At 44.1% G+C, this 6,852-nt stretch overlaps 1 long non-coding RNA gene across 1 annotated transcript; it reads right to left on the bottom strand.

The window, feature by feature from the left end:
• Window positions 1–1,540: 1,540 nt before the first annotated feature.
• Window positions 1,541–6,644, bottom strand: LOC128311380 (uncharacterized). Its single transcript, XR_008289785.1, has 3 exons — window positions 6,514–6,644; window positions 2,674–2,864; window positions 1,541–2,442 (listed from the first exon to the last, which is right to left on the bottom strand). It is a non-coding gene; the product is annotated as an uncharacterized LOC128311380 (long non-coding RNA).
• Window positions 6,645–6,852: the final 208 nt, after the last annotated feature.

Below are 6,852 nucleotides of genomic sequence, written 5' to 3'. Positions count from 1 at the left end.
ACTGGAACGTAATGTTTTGGCAAAATTTGCTTCCTTACCTTGCATTGAAAGACAAAGGATATTTACTTTGTTATGTTGCACAAATATGTGATTATAATTGTGAATATATTTTTAAAGACTACATCTCTGTGCCCCACACGTACTCTCTTACCAAGAGCGTCTTTTCTCTGAGGTCCAGGTCTTGGTGCCTGGGCCTTGGTCAGCTGAGGGGTCACTGCTGGTTAACACACACATTTGATAGGTCTGCTTTTAAATTCCATTAACCAGCAGAAAGACCTTGGATAAGTTATTTCCTCTTGGTGTCCCATTTTATTTAAAAATCAGGGATACTAAGATGACAATGCCTAGCACATGGACTGGCTGAGAAGACTGTCGGCCATATTGTGTGGCATCTAAGCATTAGCCTCCAGAGGTCCCCAAATTTCCCAGCATTTCAGAGTTCCTGTCATCTTTAATACTTAAATGACAGTGGCCTAGGTGCCTAGCCCATGAAGAGTGAGAACCAAGTAATCTATTTGGTGTTGTCTTATCTCCTCACCGTTTAGGCTGCACTCTACGATTGGACTTTCCCACTCCAACGGGGCCCTGCATGTGTTTCGGTGGTTGCAAGACTTGATGTCTGCGTGCTCCCCCCACCATCTCTGTGTGAGTAGAAGGGAAAAGAAGTATGGCAGTTTGGCCTTTCCCAGAGTGGGACAACATCCTCCCCACCCCCGTTCCACTTCCAGACCCTGCCTCTGCCTGCATGTGCCATCGACACACACAGCAAAGAGAAGGTGCTCTGTTTGCTTCAGGTACTGGTTTCCTTCTTCCACTCCACTCCACTCCTTTTGGTCAAGTATCTGTAGGAGTCTCTAGAGGAGGCCCTCCCCATTCTCTCCTGGACGGGGTATGTGGAAAAACAAAGCGCTTCCTTATCCGAGAGCTTCGGAAATTTGTCCGCTCAGGAGTGCCTGACTGGCTCAGTCGGTTAAGCATCCAACTTTGGATTTCAGCTCAGGTCATGATCTCACAGTCCTTGAGGTCAAGCCTCATGTCAGGCTCTGTGCTGACAGTGCAGAACCTGCTTGGGATTCCTCTCGCCCTCTCTCTCTCTGCCCCTCCCCTGCTTGTATTTACACACATGCCCTGTCTCAAAAGAAACAAATAAAACATTTAAAAGTAAGAAAGAAATTTGTCAGCCCCTGTTCGAGAAGCAACAGTTTTCAGGGGCATTGTTGTTGACTCTACCTGTGGATCATTGATTCCTATTAAGACAGAATCTGTCCACACAGTGGAATACATATTACAATTTTTTTAAAATGCAATTCCTTTTTTTCTGCAAAATTACTAAGTACATAAAAAAGTCACGGAAGCCTGACCTTGGTTACCCCTCAGTTAAAGCGCCTATGTCCCTACGTCAGGCAAGAGTGCTTTACTTGCAAACTCTTGCGAATGCTCAGGTACAGCTGGGAAATACGGGTCTCACTGTGTGGCGTTCTCATCGTTGGAACAATCAGGTGTTGTATGTTCATCGAGGAACCAGGAAAGGGAGTAAGAGGACGGAATGCATACGGTGTTTAATTTATAAACTTGCAAAAGCAGACCTCAAAAACAAAAGCAGAGATCACCACACAGCCACCCTGACCTGTGGCCAAGGGGAGCTCATAAGGAGGAAGTGGAAAGGCATGGCCTCCAGAAAGTTCTGCATCTAGGTCTGGATATTGCTAATATCCACAAGCGTCTTCTCCTTAGGGAGGGAACTGGCTTCATATCTCAACTGTTGAAGCGAGATTGGAGCCAAAGTAATTTAACCAGAATCAGCCATTTTACCATGAAAACTGGACAGAAAGGGATACTTTGTGGGAAGGGCTTCTTAGCATGTTATCCCACCTGCTAAGGTCCCTTTCTTCTTTCCAGACGTGTGCCTCCCGTGGGGTCACTTCCTCCACAAATCCACTGTCCAGCGAAGGGTGGGCCACCGAAAAATCCAGTTCATATGTGGTATGAGAATTACTGAAATCACCCTGGGTTATTGAAAATCAGCCTGGTGTGATGGTGTAGATGGGTAAATCTTCTCAGGAGGTAATGATATTTGGGCTGAGTGTTGAGAATGTGTAGGAGTTCGGTGGGCTAGAGGCTCCTAGAAGGTGTCCAGGGAAGCAGTGGGCCTTTGCAAAGCATCAGCAGGTGAGAAAGCTCCCTTGGGTCTTGTGTTTGTCGGCGCTGCTGAAAACAGAGCACGTGAGGATGTGACCAGACGGAGGGCTGTGGAAGCAGGCACGGGCTGGACTGTGAGGCTTGGTTCCTTCCATCCTCTCGAAGAGTCTGTGGTTGTCAGCAAGAGAAACCAGGTCTTGGCGACTCACAAGAAAGTCAAATTGTTTGGCAGGGTATGGATGAGGTAAACTGAAGAAATGCATCAGAAAGTGGACAGACAAGAAGCATGTGATTCCAGGAATCCTGACGGAAAGAATTCACATAAAATAGTCATTTGCTGTTCAAGGCTGAGAAGTTCTTTTTTTTTTTTTAATGTTTATTTTTGAGAGAAAGAGAAAGAGAGAGAGAGAGAGGGAGGAGCAGGGGAGGGGCAGAGAGAGAGGGAGACACAGAATCCGAAGCAGGCTCCAGGCTCCGAGCTGTCAGCGCAGAGCCCGATGAGGGGCTTGAACCCATGAACGGTGAGATCATGACCTGAGCCGAAGTCAGACGCCCAACCGACTGAGCCACCTGGATGCCCCAAGGCTGAGAAGTTCTGACGGGCTCCTTTGACTCTCATGCCCTTTTCTGAAAAAGCACTGTAGGTACTTGGGAAACGTGATCGTCAGAAGAGCAGTGATGTCTGATGTGGGACGCTCCTTTCAGAGGATCTTCAAGGTGGTATGCTGGGGTTCCAGAGGAAAACAGTGAAATGGTTAATCTATCTATAATCTATCTATCTATCTATCTATCTATCTATCTATCTATCTACCTATCATCTATCTATTATCTATATATCTGTTGATCTATTGATCTATCATCTATCTATCTATCTTTCTGTCTATCTATCATCTATCTATCTATCTATCATCTACCTATCTATCATCTATCTATCTACCTATCATCTATCTATCACCTATCTTTCTTATATATCACCACTATATATATGTTTCCTATCCTGCCCTTCCACAAGTCGCAGGACCACATGTCATATACAACCTGAGAGTTACCTCATATGCTCCTGGAAGGAGTTAAGAGGGACACCATTTACATACAAGGGATTCAAGCCAGACATTCACTCATTTCCTTGACCTAGCAAATGCAGATTTATTGAACTTTCCTTATTTGTTTACAGGTTGACAGACCGTATTGTCCAATTTCATCTGTACATCCTTCCCAATGGGACAATTATTTTGGAAGAGTCCTGCAGAGAAAAGAGTAGATTTGGGATTGCCCCGGTGATGCACACCCACGGACTTCAAGACAATGGCAGAGCTAAAACCTTTACTCCTATCATGAGTCTTTCGTGGGTCACATCACAGAGGGAACCCGTGATTCCCAGATACCTGCTGCCCGGTAGATACTGTCCCGAAAGCAAACACGCTTCCTTCCTTCAAGTTAACATGACAGCATGATGAGTGCGGGAGTAACAGTTTTTCTTTAACGGAATCCTGGTTAGTCGGTAAGAACATTATAAAAACAGGTGTGGAGAAATATTTCCATCATTATGTGATTTCATTGCCCAAAATAGCATGTCATTCACCTGTTTAAACAAGAAAAAAAAATTCATTCATGCATTTTTAAAAATCTTAGAAACATAGTTTCTATTTTTTATAAAAATTCAAATAAAGAGTTTCAGTGGGATTATAATCCATCTGTTAATAATATAAAAAATTGCAATACCTTCCAATTAGGAGAAGAACTAATTGACATTGTAAAAGATGAAAACTTGTGGGGCAAGTTGTAACACAAATTTCTACTCAACTGGCAGATGGGGTTTAATACTGAGTAGTATAATTTAGAAAACAGACAGGGACTCTTCGGGCATAGCACTGGCTAACAGTCTTTTTCAACACTGCTAGTCACTAAAAAAGAAACAGCGAAACAAGCTGATCTCAGATTGATGCAATCCAAGCGTCGTAACACGGTGTTGAACCAAGCTTTCAAATTTAACAGGCCGTATTTCATCATATTTCGCACAAGAAAGTATGCACCATTCAGCGATTATGTTAGATTTATTATTTGATCTGTACCTTACCTTCTTAAATCCTATTTACTATATATTTACTATATGTGAAGCTATCAGTAAATTATTACTGAAAGTCAATGAAAATACATGTATTGTTTATCAATGCCCAAAAATATTTCGTAGAAAGGGATGTGGGGAGCGGCACCTGGGTGGCTCAGGCGATTAAGTGCCCAACTCTTGATTTTGGCTCAGGTCATGATCTCACAGTGGTTTGTGAGATCGATCCCCGCATGGGGATCTATGATGACAGTGCTGAGCCTGCATGGGATTCTCTCTCTCTCCCTCTCTCTCTGCCCCTCCCCAACTCCCTCCCTCTCTCTCTCTCTCAAAATGAATGAATGAATGAATGAATGAATAAATAAATAAATAAGTAGAAGGGGATGAGGGGAAAAAAATGTCTGGAGACTCTTATCTAGAAAAACATCTTGCCAATTTTGCCATAGCCATTTAATGATTGCCTGTGGCTGCTTTAAAAAAATTTTTTTTAATGTTTATTCATTTTTGAAAGACAGAGAGAGACAGAGCACAAGCAGGGATGGGGCAGAGAGAGAGGGAGATACACAATCGGAAGCAGGCTTCAGGCTCTAAGCTGTCAGGACAGAACCCAACAAGGGGCTCGAACCCGAGGACCGGGAGATCATGACCTGAGCCGAACTCGGATGCTCAACTGACTGAGCCACCCAGGTGCCCCTATCTGTGGCTGCCTTTAAAGGTGTATTTGTGTGGTTAGGGCAGAGACCTCTTGTCTTGAGAAGTCAAAATTTCTTACTCTTGGTACTTTTATGTAAAGTTTTCCTTTCTCTTGTTTAAACAGTTGAAAATAAATGTTGTCAGCTTATGCATATTTTTCCTGATATACACGCATAAGGGCTTGGGCGGGGGGGGGGGGGAGAAGAAATCGTTTTATTTCCACAGGAGCAGTTCACAGGTATTCCCTTCCATCTTCCAGGGGCAGCAAATGCATCGGAGAAACAAAAGGCAATTCTGAGGTTTTCCTTTTAGAATTTCCCTTCCCAATAAGAGTTTCAACCCAATAAAATGTTCCTCTAAGAGATTGCATATGCCCTTTATCAGACAAGGTTAACATTTCTGATGTTTGCTTGAACAGTGCTTGTGCACTGAACTATTTTTGAAAAGATTAATTTTCACTGAGTATGCAGATCTCCTTCAAATGCTACAAATCCCAGCGAGCATCTCCTGGGAGTGGACCAGGGGCGCTCAGCTCATGTGCTCGGTTAGTTGGACAGCAACACCACTGCCCAGAAGTGAAGAACATTCAGGAGGAACGGATTCCTAATGGACTGTCCAACAGAAGGAAAAACACAGAGAACGTTCATGGACCTTTGGAAACCTCAGATTATTGGGTGATTCTTCTTTATTTGAAAATTTCCAGCTAGACAGATGTTGATTTCCTTATGAAATATGTACACACCTCAAGAAAGAGCAGATTAGGGAAAATTCTTGCTAATCCACTTGAAGATGTGTAAGTAAATTTCTTACCCCCAGCGTTTCATGTCCACCCTTCCCCCATGACAGAGTTGTGATCTCCTCAGGTCGCTTAACTCCTTGTTTCCTCAGACTTGACTCAGGTGAGAAGCCACACTAAAGGGACCCCAACCTTCCGGGCTCGGGTGTCTAGACTCATCCCATTTGTCCGTCTGCTGGTCTGACGTCCACATATGTCCAGCTTACTCCCAAGGAAGAAGTAAGTAATCACTCTCCCCCTTCCAAGAGCAGCTCTTGAGAATCTTAATCTTTTCACTTATTGTGATTTTAGTAGATGCTCCAATATACTGAGATCTAATATGAATGCCATTGTTCTGTTTTCCACTGATCAGCTTACATTTCATCAACTTGTTCATAAATGAGGCCAGAAGACTATATTTTAAGTTCCAATTGGAAGTGTGAGAAGGAAGAAGGACGAAACCAGTGTTTCTGAGTCTGTCCTCTGCACCCAGCATTACAATCTTTTTATGAATACGCATTTGGCATTCGTCACCTCACTTAACCCTTACACGTTACCGTGAAGAAGGCATCACTCTCTCAACTTCACTCCTGAGGGGACGAACACACACACAGGGGGAGGGTTTGCCTGAAATCACTAACTAAACATGACAGAGGCAGGATTCAATCCCAACCTGTGTCTTTCTAAAACTCATTCTCCTAGTTAGCCTCCTGTCTATATTTTAACTTGTGTCTTCAACACACTCAGACTTCAGTTTTGAACTTCACCCAATTTCCAGTTGACTTGAAGCCTTCTTTCCCCAGTATTTCAGCCAGAGCTTTTCCAGGAACTCTTATCTTACTTGCCGCTCATTTCCTTCTCCCTTGCAACCCCCTTCCTCCTCTCGGCTCATGTGTCCACGTCAGTATTTCCGGCGTGTCTCTGCTGTGTCTCTGGATCCATCCACTCCCTGTGCCCTGAGGGTGTGAAACTGTGAACCTCCAACAGACTTGGCCAACTCCCCGTCCCAGCTATTGTGACATCGTCCCCTTGGGAGGTGGGGTCCAATCTCCCCTAGTGATAAGGGGTTTAACCTTTGCCAGCGCTATAAACCCAACATCTGGCCCCTTGCTGAGTCTATTTTGGGCCGAGAGCCATGTCTGGAAGAAGGATCTTTGGCCCAGATCCTGCTAACCGTCCT

This window comes from Acinonyx jubatus, chromosome A3, assembly GCF_027475565.1.
Source record: "Acinonyx jubatus isolate Ajub_Pintada_27869175 chromosome A3, VMU_Ajub_asm_v1.0, whole genome shotgun sequence".
Lineage (NCBI taxonomy): Eukaryota > Metazoa > Chordata > Mammalia > Carnivora > Felidae > Acinonyx > Acinonyx jubatus.
The sequence above is the reverse complement of the archived record's forward strand: the minus strand, read 5'-3'. Positions and strand labels throughout refer to the sequence as shown.